This window comes from Myotis brandtii, unplaced genomic scaffold, assembly GCF_000412655.1.
Source record: "Myotis brandtii unplaced genomic scaffold, ASM41265v1 scaffold440, whole genome shotgun sequence".
Lineage (NCBI taxonomy): Eukaryota > Metazoa > Chordata > Mammalia > Chiroptera > Vespertilionidae > Myotis > Myotis brandtii.
The window spans coordinates 1,969,492-1,981,652 of NW_005366834.1; positions in this window are offsets into that span (position 1 = coordinate 1,969,492).

Consider the following 12,161-nt stretch of genomic DNA (forward strand, 5'->3'; position numbering starts at 1 on the left):
AGCCTGAGAGATCAACACAGAGGGGCGCCTGTTCTGAGCCTCTGTGGTGTGGCTGGGGGCAGGCTCCCAGCATACACACACACACACACACACACACACACACACACACACACACACACGGGGCGCCTGCTCTAAGCCTCTGCGGCCAGACTGTGGCTTAGGCCCGCTCCCCAGAGGGAACGGGCCTAAGCCGTCAGTAGGACATCCCCTGAGGGCTTCCGGACTGTGAGAGGGTGCAGGCTGAGCTGAGGGACCCTCACTCCCCCCCACAAGTGCACAAATTTTGTGCACTGGGCCTCTAGTATTTAATAATACTGCATTGCACAACAAAAGCTCCTAAGAAAGTAAATCTTTAAAATTCTCATCACAAGAGAAAAATTGCAACATGTATGGTGACAAATGGTAACTAGATTTATTAGGGTGATCATTTCAGTGTACTATACAAATATTGAATCATTTATGTTGTAAATATGAAACTAATATAAATTTATATGTCAATATACCTCAATTAAAAATAAAATAAAAAAATCACTTCCTTGCATACTAATGGATGCTCCTAGAAACTTTACATCAATTTACTTTGCAGCCAGGATTGACAACTAAGTCTGAAGTTCAAGTGAGTCCAGCAGATATCTATTATAGACTAGAAGTAGTGAATCTGAAACTGGGCTCAAAAAGGTCCAGAGGCTACATGTAAACTGCACAAACACATGATCAAATCCTGATGTCATCTATGACCTCATTGGAATTTCCTATACCTAGCTGATGGAGAATGGAGAAGCACAAGGTCAGTACAAAGATAAAATAGCTTGGTATATATGTATATGTTATGAACCAATTATGCTGCATAGTCCCTTGCAAGCTTGGCTCTGAAGGACAGTGGTGAGGTGTATACTCTCTGTAGGCAGAGTGTGGGCATCGCACCTGATCATCTACTTTGTGTAAAAAGAGACTTGACCTGGCCCTGGCAGGTGTTGTTCAGTGGATGGAGCACTGGCCATCACACTGAAGGGTTGTGAGTTGGGTTATCGGTCAAGGACACGTACCTGGGTTGCAGATTCAATCCCTGACCCCGGTTGGGGCACATAAGAGAGGCAACCAGTCAATCTCCCTCTCTCTCTCTCTCTCTCTCTCTCTCTCTCCCTTCCTTTCTCTCTCCCTCCCTCCCCACTATCTCTAAAAATCCTCTCTCTTTTTCTCTTTCTCTCTCTCTTTCCCCCACCCTCACTTTCTATTCTCTCTAAAAATCAATGGAAAAAATACCCTCAAGTGAGAATTAACAAAACAAAAAAGAAAGAAGGAAGGAAGGAAGGAAGGAAGGAAGGAAGGAAGGAAGGAAGAAAGGAAGAAAGAAAGAAAGAAAGGAAGAAAGAAAGAAGAAAAAGAAAAAAAAGAAAGAAAGAGAGAAAGAGAATTGATCTGGATTAAGGACATACAAGAGGCATGTGAACCTTGTATAACATGTCAATTCTCATCATTGAGCATCTACTGCAGAAGAGGCACTAAACAACCAAATACAGAAGATGATTTATTAAATTAAATGTCAGCCACGTTTTGTCACCAGGAATCCCAGTACTTGTGACATAGATCTTTAAAGGAATAGCCATGGCAGCATATTTGAAGTTTATGCAAAGGTCCACTGGCATGGTCTCTCTCACACCAGGTGGTGTAGCTCTTGATGCTGCTTACTATCAGATGTGACAGTAACTGAGAATGATGTCAATTCCACAATATAGCACACTCCATCAAGAAGAAGAATCGGTGAATTTGCTTACAGTGAGAAAGGGCAATGATTCATTGTGAATGGGACACGCACGTATTCTAGAAATGGCTTTGCTTTCCTTTTGTGCTTTTGTTCAGCCAGCTCCACTGTTTAAATACTTATAATGTGTCTGATCTACCAACTTGAAATCTCTTATAATATTCTTAAATCAAGGACGCTTTACAGCAAAAGTGCTGCAGCAGTGTGCACATGACCATGGTCAGCCGCAAACTTCACTGCCCTTAAACTGCTCATCTAATAAAGCAGCTGAAGTGCCATCTTGAAAATACAATTGAGAGGATGAGATATTTTCATTCATAATGGGATATTATTCTTAAACCAATGGCTATGATACAATGTTTTTTTCCAATAGATAGAATAAATGGGCCTGAGAATGAAGGGATGGAAGTAGCACTATCACTCCCAACGCCCATTTGAAAAATTTGTTCTTCCTGTCCGTAGGCTCTTGAAGACTAGATTGGGTCACTTTCACAAGGAGATGCACTGAAAGTATTACTAGACTTAAAGCTATAACTGCTGTTTAATGACTTTGGGCTCTTTTTGTCAGTTGATCAGCAGGTGTATACGAAGTTACTATACTGGCAAAGGTAATTAATTGTGATGATCATGATGACTTCTGTTCCATAATGAAAGTAGGACAGATTGTACTTGGTAATCAGGAGGTCCTCTGGGTATTTCTTGGTGCTCCTCTGCCTAGTTTTAATTGAAAATGGGCCAGTAAAGACACTCACCTTGAAAAATGCAGGATAACTATGGCTCAAAATCGTCATTGATCAAAGTCTCCACCAGGAAACCACATCTACACTAATAAAAGAGAAACATGCAAATTGGTGTCACTCTGCTATGCCCACCAACCAATCAGAATGAGTATCCAAATTAAACCAACAAAAAATGGCAGTTAATTTGCATATGCAGGCGCGAAGCAAAGACTGAAGATGACTTAAGATTGAAGAAGACTGAAGACTGAAGATGACTGAAGACTGAGGAGGCTTGGCTTCTCTGCTGCAGTCGGAGCGGAGAAGCCTCCAAGCTTGGCTTCTCCACTGTGGCTGGAGCGAAGGCCTGGGTCCCTGGGTGCCAGAGGAAAACCGGTGCCAGCAGCCAGGGGAAGGAAGGCCTATTGCACGAATATCTTCATGCAATGGGCCTCTAGTAGACTAATAAAAGTACAAGTTAAGGGTAAGGGAACAGTCTTGATTGAATAGCAGAAGAGGAAGATGATGGATATCAATTGTAGTCTTAAACCAACTACAGCCTAATAAAAGTACAAGTGAAGGGTAAGGGGACAGTCTTGATTGAGTAGCAGAAGAGGTAAATGATGGATATCAATTGTAGTCTTAAACCAACTACAGCAGTGTGTGCTGCTATTCATTGCACTGACCTTTTTATTATAAATTTTCTCAGAAATTGTGGCCAATCATTAGCCTAGAGATAATAAACAAAATGTGAAAAGTAGTAGATCTGATCTGTACAATGAGTGGACCATCGTGGAGACTAAAGGTGGAACCCCATTTAGATTATCTTTACTAGGACAGTATATTCCAGCTGCCTTGAGAGATTGTTTTTAATGATTTATAGCTTCCCCCTCTTTCAAAGAATTACTGCTGTCAAAATAGGATAGGTTATGCTCAACCACAAGGAGCAACCTATAGTCAATGATTAGCTGACAACAATACTTAAGATTCTCTTGCCTCTAGCTGAGACCAATTTGTGGGATTCATTATGTTACAGAACTTATGGAATCAGACTGAATCTAACCCCCAGCTGTGATCTCATCCCCAATTAGCTCCATCCCCTGCCTTAATCTGCTTACTTCACTCCCTTTCTCCTGAGATGAATAGAGAAGTCCTTTGACTAACCATGTGCACCTGAATCCCTGTCTCAGGCTCTGTTTCCAGTGAAGTCAGCCTAAGACATTTTGTGACCATGAGCTATTTAATTATAAACAAAGCTTTCTCAATTGCAATTTAATATATATGTTCTTGTCATTGCACTATATATATTAGGTCCTACAAAATCTGTCACTCTGTACTTCTTAACATGCTGCCTTCAATCACCTGAGTAGCTTAGTGATGCAATAATAGTATCTTTTATACATTTTATTTTCCTCACACAATACAATTTTCAAATGCTGAGTAGAGAAATACATTGGTTGGCTCTTATATAGAATATATATTCTGGGCATTTTCTAGCTAATCTCTTACCATCGGTTAAGGCACTAATAGGGCCAAGTGTTCATGTATACTTGATTTTATGTCATCTCTGTAGACTATGGCCCAGGCTCCCAGGACATTAGACTTCTTTTCATAACACTGAACTTATGCCTAGGTCTGGTGTTGGCTTTGTCCTGAGAGAGGGTCATGCTACTGATGTGTTTATCCCTAAGCCTGAGAGAAAGTCATGCAGCTGCTGTTTACAGAGTTTTGGACAGTGCTGGAATGTGTGGATGGGGATGACCACAGAGCTGAGGGCAAGGACCTTTGTTGTAAAGTACAGAGCTAGGGGATCTGGAGCCCAGCATCTAGCTCTCCTTATGCCATCATGAAACAGAACAGGATTCTTAAACTGAGGATAGGGAACTCATACTTGAACTTCAAGTGATTATAAAGATTTCTTTTCAAGATAGAAGAACTGAACATTATTTATTTAATGACTTTTAGCTTAGGTATATATTTTAATTCTTTAATCAAATATATGTGCATCTTAATATTTATTCTTGAAAATGGTGAGTTCGAAAAGCATTGTATTTTCTAGTTTAGATCTTAATTTTCATAGTTGTATCCAGGTAACTATGTACCTTTGTATAAGGTACAATATTATAACATGTACAAGCATTCCCCAAGCACAGTATTTTTTTTCCTTTTGTTTATTTCATCTAAACATGTGTTTTTGGAATATCTTACATGCCTGAGTTGGGAAATGCACATTAACTCATCTTTCCTACAAGCTTATTTAATTTTGTTCTATACTGTCTCTGATACTAATCTCATTATGTTTATTTGTATTATTTCTGGTTTTGATATAGTTTGTAACACCTCTCTGTTTTTGTTTCATATGAGAACCTTATTAATATTCCATTTACTTGCTCTTATAAAAATCCTTAATTGAAATGCTAAACAGGATATTAAATCAGATGGAGGAGAAGAGTGACCTCTATGACAGACCATAAGACAACTTCCTCAATATAATGTGTTGCTATTTATCACATTTCTTGATATATTACTTCAGATAGTGTTTATAACTGTAAAATCATTTTAATATTGTTAATATGAGTTTTGGGTGAAAATTTATGACTCTCAGGGTCATTATTTTAAAAACTTAAGGAAAAGAATTCTATTTTATAAAACATCACTAAAGTATTATATGATGAATATTTGTCTTAATTGGGATTTAAAGAATGTTTTGTTTTTCAGAACACCATCATGAGACATAGTTAAATAGAAAGGATGGGCTGTGGTTTAGCATATTGTAAAAGTGGGATTGTTGTAGGAAAAGATGAGTGCCTTGTAGGAGTTGACTCAACACATGTCTATAATATTAACTCTTTCTTCTAAGGTCATTTTATCAGAATACTGAGGTTTCTGCTTGACAACCAGAAACTTAACATGTCTTAAAATGACTGAATTAAACTCATTAACTAACTGAGAAGATTTTGACAATCTTTTAAAATAATGTGGAAGTCTTCATTCCAAAACTGAAAAAACTGAGAATGGTTTTATATATTCATATAAGATATGACTTGAACCACTCACTCCACTGAATGAATGTATTTTGAAGGCATATCATCCTCCTTGTTTAAAAAGATTTCAATTGTGTATTCTGTTTTTCTTCTAAAATCATGAAAGGAGTAGTTAGTTGTTATAGTTTTTCTTTAAATATAATTTGAGGCCACAGGGTACCTATTTACCATTTTACCCATTCTAGTGTATATTGCCATTCTGCCATTGATAAAATACACCAGTTTAGAGGCCTAACATAGACAGCTGGTTTCAAGATGGCAGCGGAGTAGGTAGATCTTTCTCACATCTCCTCCCAGAACCAAACTGGAACTTAAACTAAATTGGGAAATATTCACCCTGAATTACCAACTGAAGACATGCTAAAGAGGAAACTTTTAAACAAGGAAAGGCAGAAACCATCTCAAGACTGGTAGCAAGGGCAGGGTTGAGAGAGGGGCTGGCCCTACTCCCACCTAACTTTTGCAATTTAATGAGTTCCATGTTAAATTGAATGGATCTACTACTTAATAAGGAAATTCAAATTGAGATTTGAGGACAGAAGAAGAGCCTCCAGAACTCTACTGTGATTCATGCCAAAAATAATTCAACACTTGATGGAGAGCAAATATAAGTTGTGAAAGGTTATTTTACATAATGGAAAATAAATATTATAATAGTAATTAATAATGATAATTAGCCCATATTAAATGTAGATTAGAATATTATTTCCCCTAAGTCTATCATTATATGCAAGGTAATATTGTATATATTTATGGTTATTACTTTCTCCATGTTTAACTGTTATAACTATAAATAACATCATAACTATATTAAATGTTTTCATTTAATGAGTAGTATATATAAAATCATATCTATAAAAATAAATAGAAAGTAGACATCACAGCAAAACAAGCAGATATTCAGTAATAATTTAAGATTTAATCTAAAAATATCCCTCAACCTCCCTTATTTAAATTATTGTTTGGATCAGAAATTATATAATCACTAGAGGCCCAGCGCACGATTAAATCGTGCATGTGTAGGGTCCCCTAGGCCTAGCCTGCCATCAGGGCCATGTCCACTCCCCCATGACACCTCACAGGCTCTGTGGATGCTGCCTGCACCCTGCATCGCTCCAGGGATGCTGCCAACTCTGCCAGCGCCCGGTGGGAGGAGGGAGGGAAGGGCGGATGGTGGGAGGAAGGCAGGACCCCAGACTCCACCGCACACGCTGGTGCTGGTGGGACCCTAGACCTGCTGTGCATGCCTGCGGGACCCCAGACCCACTGCGCGCTCCCAGACCCTGTCGCCACCGGCCTCACGAGCTCATTTGTGCCTGGCTGGTCCAGGTTCCTCTCTCCCCAGTGTTGAGTGTCTGAGCCATTGGCTGCTCTGAACCATTTGGTTCTTTCGCTTAGTAACAGCTTTTACCTTCTGCCTCAATTCCTCTCCCAGTTCGCGCCCTTCCCCTGCGTGCCTCCTCCCTCCACTGCTGGCCATGTGCGCCCCTGCCCCTGCCCCTGAGGCTGGAGCACCTCCACTCGCCACCTGGGGACCCATGCTCCCCGCCCCCGGCCTGCCTGGTGCCCATCCCCCACGCCCTCTTCACTGCCGGGCCCCACCCGCCCGCTGCATGTGTTGCTGCCATCAGAGCCTCTGGGCGCAGGACCGAGAGGTGCTCCATGCACCTCCTGGTGACCGATCTTTGGTCATTACAGCGTTATGACCATTGGGTTTTTATTATATAGATGATTTGTAATTTTACTTACAAAAGAACAAACTTCAGAAATGTTAGGTATGTATATTTCAAACTTATTAGGTCCAAATACTTTGCCAACCCCATTAAATTCCTTAACTCATGTGCTAATTGAATTCAAAGACATTCTGTCCGGGGCTTCAGAGCATGTCAGTTATCCCTCCAAATAGATGAGTCAGTTGTTGCATTATAGATTTTGGCTATGGAAAATTATTATAATAGTAGTAATCATGTTTATTGACTTCATTTCTAAATAAAAAACCTGAAGGCGTTATACATATTAAAGTGTTGTGGGAGAAACTCTAAAGTTTGACCATTCTGTAAAATTCATTTAAAATCATTATCTATTTTTTTCTTTATTGATTAAGGTATTACATATGTGTCCTTATACCCCCATTGCCCGCCCCCCACACACTCCCACTCATGCCCTCACCCCCCTGGTGTCTGTGTCCATTGTTTAGGCTTATATGCATGCATACACGTCCTTTGGTATCTATTTTACCTCTTTATCCTGTGGATTTGGCAACCATAGACTATCTGGCACTGAAATGTCATTTTAACCTTCAGGCTTCACAAATTTCATTCACATTAAACCACATCTCATAAGTATAGAATGTCATGGGGTCCAAATGCATGCTCTAGATCTTTAGCTATAATCACCCCACTGTTAGATAAAAAGTTAATATTAGAGTGTTTATATTCTGGACATCTAGGGCATAAATAAATTTTATTTCTTAGATGAGTCACTTAAAAATGAGCTTGTTCAGGGAATACTGGTTTTTGAGTCTATGAAAAATGAAAATAATGTGTGGAATGGAATCGGAGTATGGAAAGATCAAAATGAAAGTTCACACTAAATGATGCCTCTTTTCATTCAAGTAAATGTCAGCTATCAATTTCAGAACACTGTCCTGATTTTTAAGAATAGAGCCCTGGGTACAGTGGGTAAAATGATGAATATAAAGATTATAGAACTTTGAGAATTAATAAAATTTTTTCACTGCAGAAAAGAGGGCAATTACTTTTGCACACAGGACATAGGGGTCATTTTCAGAGGCTTTCATTGGAAATGTAGCCCTTTACGTGGCATTTCACTCTGGAATATTAAAAAGCAATTTTATAGGCCAGTTTTCTTTAGCTGAAGTCAAGTGGAATGTAGAAATCATTCTACAAAAATTTCAAGAAAGAAATACTCTTTTACCTATTAACTTTTATGACAGCCACCCAAAAAGTTTTATTGATCTAAATCCCAGGAGCAATTTGATGGTCCCTAATCGGAGAAATACAACTGAAAGAATGGAGCAATAAAAAAGGTCACTCAGCTACACTTTACTCCCAACCCGCATGCCAAGTATCTTGGAGGCATCTGTAGTATAAACTAGTGTTAGCCAATGAGTTGTACAGGCACCAGGTATATAGAAAACTACCCTGGCATGTTTGAGTTTACTTCCTGATGTTTCTGGAAATAAGCTGTTACATCATTTACAACCCTCATAGATTCACTGTTAGGTAATGTAATATATTATTACTTTAAGAAAATAATGTCACAACAGAGCAAACTGGAAGACTGAACTTCATAGTAAAGGATTATTACGGCAATATATGAACTTTATAAGTAAACTTACCAGAGTGATTATTTCCATTAGAAAATATTATGCCTCTGGAGTATTACCATTTTTTAAATATCAAAATGCCATTGTTTTATGTTTGAACTTAATCCTATATAATAAAAGGCTAATATGCAAATCATCCCCTTGACCGGGAGTTCGAACGGGAGTTTGACCAGGAGTTCGACCAGGGCTGGCCAGCCAACTGCCTGTGGCCCCTCCCCCCAGCTGGCCCCACCCCAGCTGGCCAAGGCAGCAGGTGGCTGGGGAAAGGGAGGTCCCAGCCAGCAGCCGGCAGCCTCTAGGGAACCTCCCTTTCCTGAATTTCATGCACTGGGCCTCTAGTTTAATATAAAATTTAATTTAATTTAAAAAGAGGGTGGGAAGATTTATATGTGCTACAGATAAAGATGGACACAAATGGTAAAGATGGACCCAAATGGTACACAACAGTTCTTAACCATAGTACTGTCTACTGCAGGGGTGGGCAAACTTTTTTACTCGAGGGCCACAATGGGTTCTTAAACTGGACCGGAGGGCCGGAACAAAAGCATGGATGGAGTGTTTGTGTGAACTAATATAAATTCAAAGTAAACATCATTACATAAAAGGGTACGGTCTTTTTTTTTTTTTTTAGTTTTATTCATTTCAAACAGGCCGGATCCGGCCCGCGGGCCGTAGTTTGCCCACGGCTGGTCTACTGGGATGTTGATGAATATTATTATTAATATTCCCACTCCACATGGTTTGAACAGTAAGACACTTATTAGCTCACTTCAAAATCTGAAGGTATGACTATTTGAAGGTAGGTTAATTCAGAACCATAAAAAAGCCATATACTACACTGGATTTTTTCATCTACTCTGTCCTCCTCAGCAGTTTGGCTTTTGTGCTAAGGTGAGAAATTTCCCCAGAGAACTCTGCAGATTCCACAGAGTGTCCCTTGGTCAGAATGCATTATATGCTCATTCCTAAATGAATCACTACTAGCACAGGGAAAAGAATGACCAAAGTTATTGTAATTTAATGGAAATTAACTCCCCCCTGGGGAGGGTGGAGAGAAAAGTATGAACAAATCAGGGTCTCACTAGGAAAGAAAGTAAACAAGTATTAAGCAGATAATCCAGTGTATTTTTTCATACCAACAGTGTTGGAACCAATTGACTTATTAGGAGAAACTTTGTGAATCAATAAACTGATTTGACTCATCCTATAAAACTAAGGGAAGGAAAAGAGAAAGGATTATTCAAAATGAGGAATTATATATATTTCCCCCTGAAGAGATAGCCTAGCATTGATTTTTAAAACCTAGTTAGTCCAGGAAACTAGGGCAGGATTTGAAGATATTTTTAATAATATTCTGTCTGTCATGAATTTGAAATAAACAGAACTAAAATATATTTGAGTGATTTGAGCTGAGCTGACATGCCTCCTACTTTTTACTTAAAATCAAGATTATTTTTTTTTAACCTTTGATTTTAAGGCTTTAAGATAAACACTTTATATTTACATAGTATATTCAATTTAGGGAATAAGAAGCAGTCCATAAATTGATTTACTAACTATAGACCATATTCTTTACTTAATTATTCACCATTACATTCCTCTTTAGAGTCTTAGGACAAAAATGTAATTTCTCCCAATACTGAAATAAATTCAGTCATGTCTGCTGGGCTATTTGAAAACTAGTCAATCATATAAATTAACACTCAGTTACAGCTTAGAATTGCTCCCAAACATTTTAACTACAGAAACACAGCAAAAGTCTCTTGCTGATATCTAACTGGGGAGAAAGTAGAGAGGAGAGGAAAAAAAAAAAAAGGAGGGAGAGGAAGATAAGAGACTGGGGAGAGGGGAAAAGAGAACAGGAGACTATAAAAAATCAAGAAGTGTCTATAAGAATAGTGAATAAGAAATACTTTAATCTTAAAAAAAAAATGACATTAAATTAACTTCTTTATTTAGAAAAAAATTAAGCATGCCATATTGTGTGTATGAAAATGAAATTAATTATAGAGTCCCAGAATGTATATTTAAAAAGAATTGTCAATATTTGGATTAGAAAAACATATTGTCCATTAACATAATACCACGATCCTTATCTCTGTTCAAGTAATACTTTGAACATTTTATATTCACTGCAGTCTATAAGTTCAAATTAAATCCAATAGTGTTTGGAATAGAAACAAGCCAAATACCACCTTTTACATTTAACCAAACAGATGATTTTAAGGAAAGGCAGGGTGATTTAGTCATTCTCAGTAGCAGAACTTGTTTTGAACCTACTGCTTGCTATGTTAAAAAAATTAACCTTTTTTTGTTCAACAAGTATAGATTTTATTAATTTATTTGAATAATCATAAGACATCATGATAAGACATCTTTAAATAAATTAATGTATACACATATGTGTAAAATACATGTATTTGTGTGTATGAGACTGAATTTGTGTTTATTTCTTGTGTAGACACATTTTATATACATACAAATAAACATAAACATGTCATTCTACATGTTATTTTAAAATTGAAATTGGATGTGATTTATATTAATCACTGTATGTATGTACATTTATATATGGAGAGAAATAATGTCACATGTGTCAGATATTCTATTTGATGATGCAATAGTGAGATACATAGTAACTATTACAGTATTTATTTCCCGATTTTACAGAATGAGATAAAACTTCAACTAAATTCACTATATTAATCCTATATAATAAAGAGGTAATATGCAAATTAACCATCACACCATTACACAAGATGGCCGGCAGGGGAGGGCAGTTGTGGGCGATCAGGCCAGCAGGTGAGGGAGGGCAATTGGTGGAGACCAGGCCTGCAGGGGAGTGCAGTTGTGGGGAACAGGCCTGCAGGGGAAGTCAGTTAGGGACAACTGGGCCAACAGGGGAGGGCAGTTGGGGGCAACAAGGCTGGCAGGAGAGGGCAGTTGGGGGCGATTGGGCTGGTAGGGGAGGGCAGTTGGGGGTGATCAGGCCAGCAGGGGAGGGAGGACAGTTGGGGGGGAACAGGCCTGCAGGGTAGGACAGTTGGGGGCTACCAGGCTGGCAGGGGAGGGCAGTTGGGGGTGATCAGGCCAGCAGGGGAGGGAGGACAGTTGGGGGGGAACAGGCCTGCAGGGTAGGACAGTTGGGGGCTACCAGGCTGGCAGGGGAGGGCAGTTAGGGGCAACTGGGCCTTCAGGGGAGGGCAGTTTTGGGGGGCCAGGCCTGCAGCAGAAAGCAGTTGGGGGGACCAGGCCTGCAGGGGAGAACAGGGGAGACCAGGCCAGCAGGA